Source organism: Microtus oregoni, unplaced genomic scaffold (genome assembly GCF_018167655.1).
Source record: "Microtus oregoni isolate MIOR12 unplaced genomic scaffold, Mior012 000050F_003, whole genome shotgun sequence".
NCBI lineage: Eukaryota > Metazoa > Chordata > Mammalia > Rodentia > Cricetidae > Microtus > Microtus oregoni.
Genome location: NW_024543227.1, coordinates 1032549 through 1044894, shown reverse-complemented (window position 1 = coordinate 1044894; position 12346 = coordinate 1032549). Strand labels below are relative to the sequence as shown.

The window sequence follows — 12346 nt, the reverse complement described above, 5'->3', positions numbered from 1 at the left end:
AAGACAAGCAATGCTTGTATACTAGTAACTGCACAGGGAAGTAGGCATCAGAGCAACACTTAGCAGGCGTCATGGTTATAATAAACATGGAAAGAACCATACATAAAACACCCCTCTGTACAAGTCCACAGCAACACTGCTAAAATCTGCATGACTGGATGGGAAAACAAGAGGGAAAACACACGAGTACTAACCTTTTCCTTTTTGTGTTGGGGAAAATAATATTAGATATTTTGAAAATAATTACCTAAGTATTCTTCATAATACAAACCTTTCTGGAGTTACACATACATACCTAACTCTTCACATGTATCCCCTTCTTTCTCTCCACCGTGATCTCAGCACCTCCCTGATGGAGCTAGCTGGGAGGTAAAGGACTATCTCTATGATTCCAAAGATGCCATTGGGGCAAACCTTTGACCTGTGGCTGCCTTAGAAATTTTCCCCCAAACTGGGTGTTGGACATTTGTTTCTGTTCTCATAATTCACTTGCAACTTCAAAGTACTGAATTTTGAACACAGCAAATATATGTTAGCATCAAAGACATTTTCATCATAGAGAATGTAATTAAATATTTTAACCTAAAAGATTCATCAATAACTCTGTCTAAATTTAACACAGACAGCTGACCACAGTGAAATGAATGTGTGGAAGCTGTAATTTAAAATCCCTGTCACTGGAGATAGCATCAGGAAATATGAAATAATTAGGAAAACTCTGCCCACTTCTCTGTAGTGCCTAGACACTGAATGGGACAACTCATTGCTGAGAGTAAAGATGTATAGATTCATCGACTGTGGTGATATTTTGTTTCTTCCATGACAATAAAGCTTGCCTGAGAATCAGTGTGTGCAGATAGCCACTAGTTAGCCACAGAAGACAGGCAGTGTTGGAACTCACCTTTCCCAACACTTAAGAAACAGAACTCTGTTTCTTAACATATTTGGTTTCTCACTCATATTTGGTTTCTAGCCATAAATAAAGGACATTGAGCCTATAATTCATGTTCCTAGAGAAGCTAAATAAGGTGAATCCAAAGACAAACACATAGGCATCCTCAGGAATATTAACCTTCATCAGGCGATGAAAGGAGACAGAGACAGAGACCCACACGGGAGCACCGGACAGAAATCTCAAGGTCCAAATCAGGAGCAGAAGGAGACGGAGCACGAGCAAGGAACTCAGGACCACGAGGGGTGCACCCACACACTAAGACAATGGGGATGTTCTATTGGGATCTCACCAAGGCCAGCTGGCCTAGGTCTGAAAAAGCATGGGATAAATCTGGACTAGCTGAACATAGCGGACAATGAGGAATACTGAGAATTCAAGAACAATTGCAGTGGGTTTTTGATCCTACTGCACGTACTGGCTTTGTGGGAGCCTAGGCAGTTTGAATGCTCACCTTATGAGACCTGGATAGAGGTGGGCAGTCCATGGGCTTCCCACAGGTCAGGGAACCCTGATTGCTCTTCGAGCAGATGAGGGGGGGGGACTTGTTCGGGGGAGGGGGAGGGAAATGGGAAGCGGTTGTGGGGACGAGGCAGAAATCCTTAATAAATAAATAAATTAAAAAAAAAAAAAAGAAACAGAACTCTGTGGGTTAAGGCCATCCTGGGCTACATTAGATTGATCCAGTCTAAAAGAGAAACAGAGTCAGGCAGTGGTGACTCACATCTTTCATCAAAGTGCTTTGGTGTCACACACCTTTAATCCCAGCACGAGGGAGATGGAGAATGAAAGGAATGTGGCTGGAAAAAGAGAGGAATATAAGGTGGGAGGAGATAGGAGATCCAGGCAGTCAGTCTGAGGTCTTGTAGAGACAGGATGCTCCATTTGGTCTGAGGATTTTTTCGGGGAAAGAACTAGTGTCTCGCTGCTCTGCTGTTCTGATCTTATAGCTCCAACTACTTAATATCTGACTCCAGATTTTATTATTAAGACCAATTAGAACTCACGCTACAATCATCTTCATGCAATGGAAGATACAGGTGTCTGTTCTCCTCATATAGTCCTATAGATCCAGTGCAATACCAACAGAACTCTAACAGACTTTTCATAAACTAATGGGCTTATCCTGAAATTCACAGTGAATATGGAGAACCCCAGCTTGAAACAACCTTATAAAGGAACAAACTCGGAGGATGAACACCTGACTTCCAAACTCCTTATAAACCTAGGGAAATGTAGACAGTGTGCCTGATTGGAAATGACAATAAGACAGAAAAGAATATGAAGGGGACAGAAGAGTCACACATGTGTGAGGGGACACCTTTAGCAAAGACTCAAAGACACTTCAGTGAAGCAGACATTTGTGCTTCACCGAGTTTTTCTGGGACTCCCCATAAGTGGTAGGGAGGTACAGCCCAGCACAGTGACCAGCAGCCTGAGGATAACCCTGTCGCTTTGATGACCTTGACCCTGGTAAAGATGAATCTAGGATGCAGTAAAGAATTTCAGAAACAGCCAGGATGAAGCAAAGGTTGTGAGCTTATTAATCCTGTGGATAGAAGCTCACACAGAATAAGGATGGCTCCTGCATGATGGCCTGAGAGTGGACTGGAGAGAGACTTGAGATTAGGTGTCATTGCAAAGGGTATGTGAGGTGGGCAGGGAGGGAGGTACAGTGGGAGAGGGAGAAATGGGAGGATTTTTATGGCTCTAAAGTTACATTGCTGAAAGAATGTAATTCAGAAAATTTCAAGATTAAATTACATTAAAGCCTATATTCAGGTTTTTAAATTAACTATAAGAATATTTTTACTCTTTAAATGGGTTCTATTTTTCCATTAGGAAAAAAATATTCAATAGGTTATTAAAAAGTAAAAAATGAAACTAAAAAGCAATGCTTTTAAATGTGCTTATTCCTTTTAAAGTTTCTTTCAGTAAATTAAATTGTAAGGTGATTATGTGACTTAGGCGATAGAATAGAGTGCTATCATCATCCATCTCAAGGCTACAAGTATTCTGCCCCTAAGAAAGCATAACTGCGTTTTTTATTTTCTGCTTTTGAATGCTTTTCCACAGGGAAGTCTGTGCACCACGTGAGTACCTAATGCCCACAGAGGGTGCCAGACTTTATGAGATCTCTCGGAACTGGAGTTACAGACAGTTGTGAACCATCGGGTAGGTGTTGGGTATCAACCCTGGATCCTCTGGAAGACATCCAGCGATATTAAAGAATGAACCCTATCTTCAGACTCTAGTTTATTTGTTGTTATTTTTAAACATTATTTGGGATGTCTTTATGAATAGTTGCATCATATCTGCAGGTAATTTTGGCTCTATCAGTTGGCTTGAGGTTTCTTGAATGTCAGAAAAATGTAAAAATGATTACAGGGTGAGGGGCTGTGTGTTCCCTCTCATATCCCCTTCAATGCCCTGTCTTTCTGTCTTATTTTGGGACAAGCAGACCTCCCCATGCACAAATATAAATATAGACAATCGTATATCGCAGGATACAAAAGTCAATCGAGAATGAACAAATGATCTACACAGGACTAGAGAGATATCTCAAAAGTTAAGAGTGCCTTTTGCTATTGCAGAGGACCTGACTTCAGTTTCCAGCACCCATATGGTGGGTGACAGATGTCTGTAACTCCAGATCCAGGGGAACTGACAGTCTCTTCTGGTCTCAGTGGGCATCTGCACTCAAACGTGTATTTGGCACACACAGACATACAGGCAGACCCTCAGTAAATAGGGAAAATAAACCTAAAAGAAGTCCAAATTACAACCTAAACATGAATCTTGTAGCAGAATACAATTGGATGTTCAGGTTCATGAATTACAAACAAACTTCTTAGATATGGCAAACCCCCTTTCATTAAATGAAGAACTGGAGTGTTATGAATTCCATAAAGTGAGAAAATATCTATTCTTCCAAATATATGATAGAAACATATTTTTCTTACCTGGGAAAATGAATGTGGGAAATTGTATATCAGATGACAGTCTTCTTGTATCCAGAATACAGAAAGCTTCTAAAGGAGACACTAAGAAAATAGACAATTCAGGAAATAAAACTTGACCAGAAGGGTGAGTAGATGCTCCACTCAGAGAAACATACAGCAGCAACATCCTTAACACTTAGGGAAGAGAGACAGGTTGTAGTAATAAGGGCGGCGGGGCTGCATCCCTGGCACCCGGCCGCCCCCACGGCTAGCTTTACCCAAAATAATTACACGGAAACTGTATTCATTTAAACACTGCTTGGGCCTTTAGTCCTAGCCCTTACTGGCTAATTCTGTTATCCCGATCAACCCATCTCTAATAATCTGTGAGCACCGGTCTTACCGGGAAGATTCTAGGTCGGAGCTTCATCTCGTGTGTCTGCCCAGGAGCGGGGCATGGCGTCTCTCTGAGGCGTCTGCCCCCGAGAGGAGAGCTGTGGAGTCTGAGCTCACTTCCTCTTCCTCCCAGCGTTCTGTTCTGTTTACTCCTCCCACCTATCTTCTAACCAATAAAATGGGCCAAGGCAGTTCCTTTATTAGCCAATGACCTTCCTCCATCAACAGGTGACTCTGAGGGGACTCTAGACAACCCCATAAAATACTCAGAAATAAAGACTTGTCATACAAAGACCTGGCAAGTTTGCGGAGGATGACTCTCCCATACCCACTGCTGGTGGCCATGGAAAACAGGATGATAACCTGGAAAAATCTTTTTCTGTTTCTTCATATGTTAATTGTCATCTGGCCATCACAACCCAAATATATAACCTGGAGAAAGAGGACATATTTTCTTTTAAAGACTTATTTATTTCAGTTCACAACAGCTTTATATACAAGACACTGAAATTGAAAACAACCTCAGCAACAGGCAACAGGCAAAGACTCATTTCCCAAAACCAGCATGGCAGTTTTCAACTGTTAACTCCAGTGCCAAGGGATTCAATGTCCACTCTTGGCTTCCATGAGCAACAGGCATGCATGCGCTCTTCATACCTATATGTAGCCAAGCATATATACACATGAAATAAACTAAATTATAAAACTTGCCGTGTAGCTATACAATGCTACACTATTTAATATTAAGAATGAACAATTATCATGGGAAACAAAAGAGATAAATTTAAACATATATTCAAGATGAATGAAGGCCAGATGTCTCTAAACTCTGGTTCTATCCTAATACATTCCAGCATATATAAATTTGTCTATAATATCAGATTGTTGTATTTTTCTGCAGACAGGGTTGGGCAGTGGTTGGGTATGAGAACCTAAGTAACATAAAGAAACTTTATGGATTGGTAAATAATAATGAAACTTATACCTACCTGAGTATAAGAAGATGTCTATTGTCATTATGGGGAAAAGTGGAAAAATACAAATTACGTTTTATATTTGGTGACTTGGACTTCAGAGATTGCCCCATGGTTAACAGGACTTGCTGTTCTTACAGAAGACCTGGGCTGGGTTCTCAGCACTCACTTGCTGGCCCACAATGGACTGCATATCTGTTTCTAGGGGAAACAACACCCCTTTCTGTCCAAAGCAGCACACCCTGATCCTGAAACCAGAGCAAAAGAAACATACACTGACCCTGAGACTAGAATCAATTCACTGGCCCTGAAACCAGAGCCCAACGTTTTAAAAAGGCCAGTGAAATAAACACACTTTGCCCCTGAAACCAAAGCCACAGAAACACACTCTTCCACTTACCAATTCAGCGAAACAAACTAACCAATCTCTCAGCATAAAAGGAATCAATCCCAGAGCAGGAAAACAAGCTAATCACTGAGCATGAAACCACCCTGTACCTGTTCAGTTGGTAGCTGCCTTTCCCACTCTTGCAGGGTCAGCCACCTCCTGGACTCTTCCCTCCCAGTGAATCTCTTGAATGAGGCTTGGGTAAGACCTTCTTTGCCTAAGAAGAACAGAGAAGCAATGACTTCAACTGGAGTCAAGCGGAGGAGAGGGGAGCAGAACTGGAAAAGTTTCTCTTAGCAGAGCAGAGTTGTTACACTTCTGAGGATCTAAGCAGAGCTGTAACAACCTGGTTGGGGTAACCCTCCCCTACCAGAGCAGAGCTGTTAATTTGGGGCAAACTTTCCCTGAAGCAGGGCTGTGAGCTCCTAAGCTTAAGGTGAATTTGCAGTATTCATTGATGCCATCTTAAATGGATTCCTCTAGCCAATACTGGGACAAATGGAGCATGGAAATAGAGAACGGCAATAGATGAAAACAGTTTAGGAAAATGGGTGTTGAGCCATATTGATATAAGTCAGCACATGAGTAAAGAAATATGGAGATAAGTAAGCAGTGTACTACACACCAGGTCATCATTGAAGAGGACCAGGAGAATTATAACACATAACCTATCACAGCAGTAAGTGATTAACTAACTTTCACACATATATATCCAGGGACATATCTGCACAAGCATGAGTATATACACAACACACACTAACAATTGTCAATGTAAACACACAGCTCTCACCTCGAAGGAAGAAGTGAGTTCATTCTGGAATCAAATATCTGTGAATAAACATGATTGAGACAGGTTTATGTTAGTACAAATTGCATGTTACAATGTGGAAACAGTTTCATGAAGTTTTTATAATAACAGAATGAAGAAACTATAGACTCTCCTTCAGTGCATTGGAGATAATATTAAGTAGACCATTATGGTAAAGCAGAGAAACCTCAGCTACTAGCTGCTATGTGATGACACACAGTACTTTGACTCGCAGAAGCTTAGAGCTTTGTTAAGGAGACATATTCTGATAATTTAAATGTCAGGTCCAACGTCATCTGTTAGTGACAAGGTGTTAGGTAAGTCCAACACAGGGGGCCCAAGGAGTGGCTACTCATGGGCTCAAGAGAACACAAAGGAAACTTTAATTAGGCATTGGGACTGCGACTTCCACCATCTCCATATCACTGCAGGTCTAAGAGTCAATCAACCAGGCTTTGCAGACCAGCCTCTGCCAAGGAATTCCTGTACACACACACAGAGACACCTCTCATTCTCACTCTCCTAGCTTCCTGGTATTTACTGAGAGCTCAAGGGGTACAATCACGTTACAACAGACTCATCTCTGACCACACACAGGATGGTGAGAGCTACTAAATTATGTGGTCTGAATGAGATTCCTGTGACGATGGCCATGGATTTGTCTCTGGGACATTTCTCTCATTTGTTTCAGACTGTCAATAATAACCTGTAAATGCCGATAAGAATTTAACGACAAACTGCATTACACATCAAATAACGTTTTCATCATGGGATAATCCATGCTTTCAACAAAAAATATCCTTTGTAAGTTTCATTGACACTTGTTTCCTGACAGTTTACAGAAGATTTAATAATTTGTTCACAGAAAAAACAATATGTATAAATTTGTTTAAAAAATAATAGCAGTTATAGATGAATCAAAAAGTACAAATATTTGTGCATTATCCCGACAGATAGATCCATAGTGCTGATAGGCCGAGAGATTTCCAAAAATTGCTGAATTGGAGACAACCTGTCTTAATGAAGGACAACTATGTTCGCAGCTCAAACAATTCATTATTAGTAAGATGTCTGTTGATTCAAAACTGAGCTACAGATTGGATGCACTAACAACAAAATAGCACTTATTCTTTTTAAAAATTGAGTGGATAACTGTAAACATTGTAGACTAAATATATAGCTTGTGTAAACCTTAGAAACAGACAAATGTTAGAGAACAGCATTGCCTGATAGGAGACCTCTGTTTGAACCTACAGTAATTGGACCAGCATGCTATTGAATCAAAGTTGGCAAGAAAAAGTCCAAAACCAACATTCCACGCTCACATCCACACATTTACAGACCACTGCCTATATCGAGTCAACATTTTTCCTGTACCTGATGCTGGCATCAAGCTTGTGTGTAGTGCGTGTAGTGTGTGCTGAGAATAACTGACCATACTCCTGCTGCAGCCTCCCAGGCACTGGGATTACTGGCATATGTACCATGATTGGATAATTGGAGAACTGATGTTTCACAAATAAACAAGGCAATTTGATGCATAAAGATGGCCTTTCAGGAAGCAATACTGAGGTAAGTGTATATCCATACCCACAAATATAAACTAGGACCTAAATCGTATCATATGTGAAGACCATTCAAAATAAATTACAGATGTAAAAATATAAAAATCAGCCTATAAATGTCAAACAGAACACAAGAAGAAAATCCCTGTCACTGAGTGCCAGGCAAAGATTTCGCAGACAAGACACCAAATAAAAACCGTAATTGAAGAACAAGAGAAGGTGGGATCTTACAATTTAAAATCTCCCGCTCTTCCAAAGACATGGATGAGAATTGAGATGATAAGTCTGAGGCTAAGAGAAAAGTTAGAAATACATATATCTGATAAAACATTTCTAACATTTCTATGAAACATACGGAAAACCTCAAATGTCAGCGAGCAATCTCACGCACAGAGTGGGAAGTCGGGATCACAGAGTGCTCATTTGGCCTCATTTCCCTCCTGCTCACTCTCCGACAACTCCCCTCCTGGACAATGGCTCCAGCACAGCCCTGTACAGAACAGCACAGGAGGAGGCAGAATGGTCCCAAGTCTCTCTCCTTCCGGAGAAACACAGGCTGCAAGCCCCGAGGTAGGAGTGGTCCTACTTGGGTCTGGAATCCCTGCATCTGCCTCCCAACCCTCAGAAAGATTCTGGTGCTCACCTCCGGGAATCCATAAGCTCAACTCAGTCCAAACACCAGGAACTGAATGCTCCTTTCCAGGACATCGTCCGGTCGCCATTTGAAAAGAGTCGCCATAATGACCCCGGTTTCTATGACAACCGTAATGCTGCCTCCCCCTTAGTAACCAGGAATGGCTCCGCCCAGCCCTCCCTTACTTCCTCTCAAAGGAAGAACTCTTCACCCTTGTTTTCACCCAAGAAAGCATACCCATTAGAGAAACTGTCCCCACTACGAATGCAGAGCTTTTCTTTTTTTTTTTTTCCGCTCTGTGAACAAAGCATATCCCTAAAAGCCCGACCACATTGTACTCACCAGACCATGGTGGTATCTATGGAAATGTCGTCACAAAGATGAACATTGCTGTCACGGTGACAAATGAGCAATTTTATCCAATAATTAGCTATGCATATATAACCTCATCACGGGACTTTAAATTCTGGGACACCTTGTACAGAAACATCCTGAAAAAAGAAAATCAAAGGTTAAAAGTATTGTTTTGGAGATGCCGGGGCTCGAACCCGGGGCCTCATATATGCGAAACATGTGCTCTACCTCTGAGCTACATCCCCACACCTGGTAACAGCTTCATCAAAGCCCTTGTGAAGTCAGAGGAACCGCGCCAACGTTCAGAGTCTCTGCAAGGGTCTGCATCAGGTCCTTTGAGCATACTGGATTCCAGGTTGAGTTTAGTGCTTTGATAGGATTCTTGGGACATTTGTTGCATGAGAAAACAATCTATTTTCAATCAAAGGAAAAATAATAACAATAAAAATAATAACAACAACAATTATAAGAACAAACCTTATATTCTTTGAAGCATGGTAAGCTAACAATGAATGATACTTTGAATTACTCAGTCCCATCAATTTTACTTCAACTTTACCTGCAGGTGGTTCAACATGCCAGTATCATGGGGAATTAATAATAATATGTTGCTGATATGCGGTCATATTTGAGAGTATGAGTAGCTTCCTGAAACCCTCTCTAGCATACCTCCTTTCTCTTTTAAAAGACGCCTTAGTTTCCGGGCTTGAAAGGCAGTTTTTATAATCTTGGTCAGGCTGCTCATTTTGTTTCTTAACGTTGCCAATACTGTCCATCACTCCATTTACGGCAATAACTAAATGTGCGGTAGCTATTGGTTCACAAAACCCTAAGGTGCTGTCACTTTCTGCATGTTTATGTATCTCACTGCATGCTTTGTAAGTTTCAAAAATGAGAGGTTTTCTGAAATATGTCCTCTTTTCATACATCACCTAGTATATGTCTCAATATACAAAATCATTAAATAAATATTTCATGTATGTTCAGATGAGTTAGAAAAGTGAGTCTTTTTAAAAATAAAACAATCATTTTTTTTCATTTACATACCATCCAAGTTTCTATTCCCTCTCCTCAGCCCATTCCCTCTTCTTACCCGTCCCCCCAACCTTCATCTACTCCTCAGAGAAGCCAAGGCACATTGCCCAGAGGAATTAATACCTGGGGCTTTAATTTAATTCATTGGTCCATGTGTCTGCTTTTATGCCAATACCAAACTGTTTTTATCACTACAGCGCTATGGTGAAGTTTTAATTCAGGGATGGTGATGCCTCTGGAAGTTCCTTTATTGTACAGGATTGTTTTAACTATTGTAATTTTTTTTTCACATGAAGTTGAATATTGTTCTATTAGTCTGTGAGCAATTGTGTTTGGATTTTGATGGGCATTTCTTTGAATCTCTAGAATGTTTTTGGTAAGATTGCCATTTATATTATGTTGGTCCTACCTATGCAAGAGCATCCATGAGCGTGGGAGATCTTTCCATTTTCTGATATCTTCTTCAGTTTCTTTCTTTAGAGACTTAAAGTTCTTGTCATATAGGTGTTTCAGTTGTTTAGTTATCGCTACCCCAGTATAATTTATATTTGTGGCTCTTGCAAAAAGGGATGTTTCTCTGAGTTCTTTCTCTTTATTTTATCATTTGTATATAGGAGGGCTACCGATTGTTTTGTGTTGATCTTGTATCCGGCGACATTACTGAAGGTGTTTATCTGCTGTAGGAGTTCTCTGGTAGAGTTTTTGTGGTCACTTATATGTACTATCATATCATCTGCAAATAATGAAAGTTTGACTTTTCTTCCTTTCCAATTTGTATCCCTTGATCTCCTTTTGTTGTCTTATTGCTCTAGCTAGGTCAACTAATACTATATTGAAAAGATACGGAGGGAGTGGACATCCTTGTATTCTTCCTAATTTTAGTGGAATCACTTTGAGTTTCTCTCCGTGTAATTTGATGCTGGCTGTTGGCTTGCTGTAAATTGTTTTTATTGTGTTTAGATAGGTTCCTTGTATCCTGATCTCTTCAATACTTGTACTCCAGATGGGACTCAAACTACCTCATATTCCACATATAGCACTTGGGGCATATACCCCAAGGACACTTCAACCTCCCAGATGGTCACTAGCTATTCCATGTTCATTTCCACTCTATTCCCAATAGCCCAAAATTAGAAACAACCTAGATGTCTCACAATATAATAATGGATAAAGAAAATGCTGTCCACTTATATAATAGAGTATTATTCTTATTTCAGAAAAAAGACATCATGATATTTGCAGGTTAAATGATGGAACTAGAAAAAAATTTCTGAGTGAGGTAACCAGGACTCAGAAAGACAAACATAGTATGCACTCACTTCTAAGTGTATATTAGATGTAAAGCAAAGGGTAACCAGGCTGCCATCCAGAGCTCCAGAGAAGCTAGGTAACAAGGAAGCCCCAAGGAGGGATGCATGGATCGCCCTGGGAAGGGGAATTAGATGAAATCCCCTGGGTAAACTGGGGGTGAGGAGGTGGTGAAGGCGAGGCAATGGTGAAGGAGAACATGAGGGAACAGGATGGTCATAGAGAATGGAGTGGGAAAGCAATGAAAGAGGGAACTTGATAGAGAGAGTCACTATGGTTTTAGGGAGAAACCTGGTGCTAGGGAAATTCCCAAGAATCCACAAGGATGATCCCAGCTAAGATTCCTAGCAGTAGTGGAAAGGGTTCCTGAACCGGCCTTCCCCTATTATCAGATTGGTGACTACCCCAACTATCATTATAGAGGCTTCTCCAGTAATTGATGGACTCAGATGGGCCTTCTGTATGTGGAGAGATAGTTGTGAAGTTTGGACTATCTGAGGGGGCCCCCAGCAGTGGGATCAGGATCTATCCTTGGTGCTCAGCCTTGTTTGTTGGTGCCCATTCTCTGTGTTGAGGTGTGATGCTATCCTTAATGCAGGAAAGAGGGACTTGGTACTGCCCCAAATTAATGTGCCCTTACCCCTCGGGAGGAGTAGAGAAGGTGTGGGCTGCTGTGGGGATGCATGGGGAGTGTGAGCAGAGGGAGAACTGTGGTTGGAATGTAAAATGAAATTTAAAAAACAAATTGATCAATTTAAAAAACAATAGAACCCACCCCCCAAATCCTCTTAGCCAAGACTGGTGGTTCATGCCTACAATCTCAGCACTTAGCACGTGGAGAAAATAGAATGCAAGATACAATAATAAACATTATTTTTTATTTTTCTTTATTTTTGTTTTATTATATTTTATTTTGTTGTGGTTTGTTGTTATATCTTAGAAGCCTGTTTTTTTTTTAAAATGAGAGACAGAAAGGAAGTGGACCTGGAT

The 12346-nt window shown here is 40.8% G+C and overlaps 2 long non-coding RNA genes and 1 other non-coding gene across 5 annotated transcripts; all 3 read right to left on the bottom strand.

Annotated features, from left to right (window-relative positions):
- Window positions 1–3934: 3934 nt before the first annotated feature.
- On the bottom strand, window positions 3935–5305 carry LOC121436816. 2 transcript variants are annotated; one of them, XR_005972832.1, is made up of 3 exons: window positions 5280–5305; window positions 4586–4722; window positions 3935–3996 (listed from the first exon to the last, which is right to left on the bottom strand). It is a non-coding gene; the product is annotated as an uncharacterized LOC121436816 (long non-coding RNA). The 2 variants fall into 2 exon arrangements; XR_005972831.1 differs by lacking the exon at window positions 5280–5305 and adding an exon at window positions 4812–4836.
- A 143-nt stretch (window positions 5306–5448) lies between these two features.
- LOC121436796 lies at window positions 5449–8728 on the bottom strand. Of its 2 annotated transcripts, XR_005972805.1 has the most exons (5): window positions 8669–8728; window positions 8417–8515; window positions 6443–6480; window positions 5763–5869; window positions 5449–5512 (listed from the first exon to the last, which is right to left on the bottom strand). It is a non-coding gene; the product is annotated as an uncharacterized LOC121436796 (long non-coding RNA). The 2 variants fall into 2 exon arrangements; XR_005972804.1 differs by lacking the exon at window positions 8417–8515 and having other exon boundaries at window positions 8669–8726.
- A 458-nt stretch (window positions 8729–9186) lies between these two features.
- Trnaa-cgc lies at window positions 9187–9258 on the bottom strand. The gene has a single exon. It is a non-coding gene; the product is annotated as a tRNA-Ala (tRNA).
- Window positions 9259–12346: the final 3088 nt, after the last annotated feature.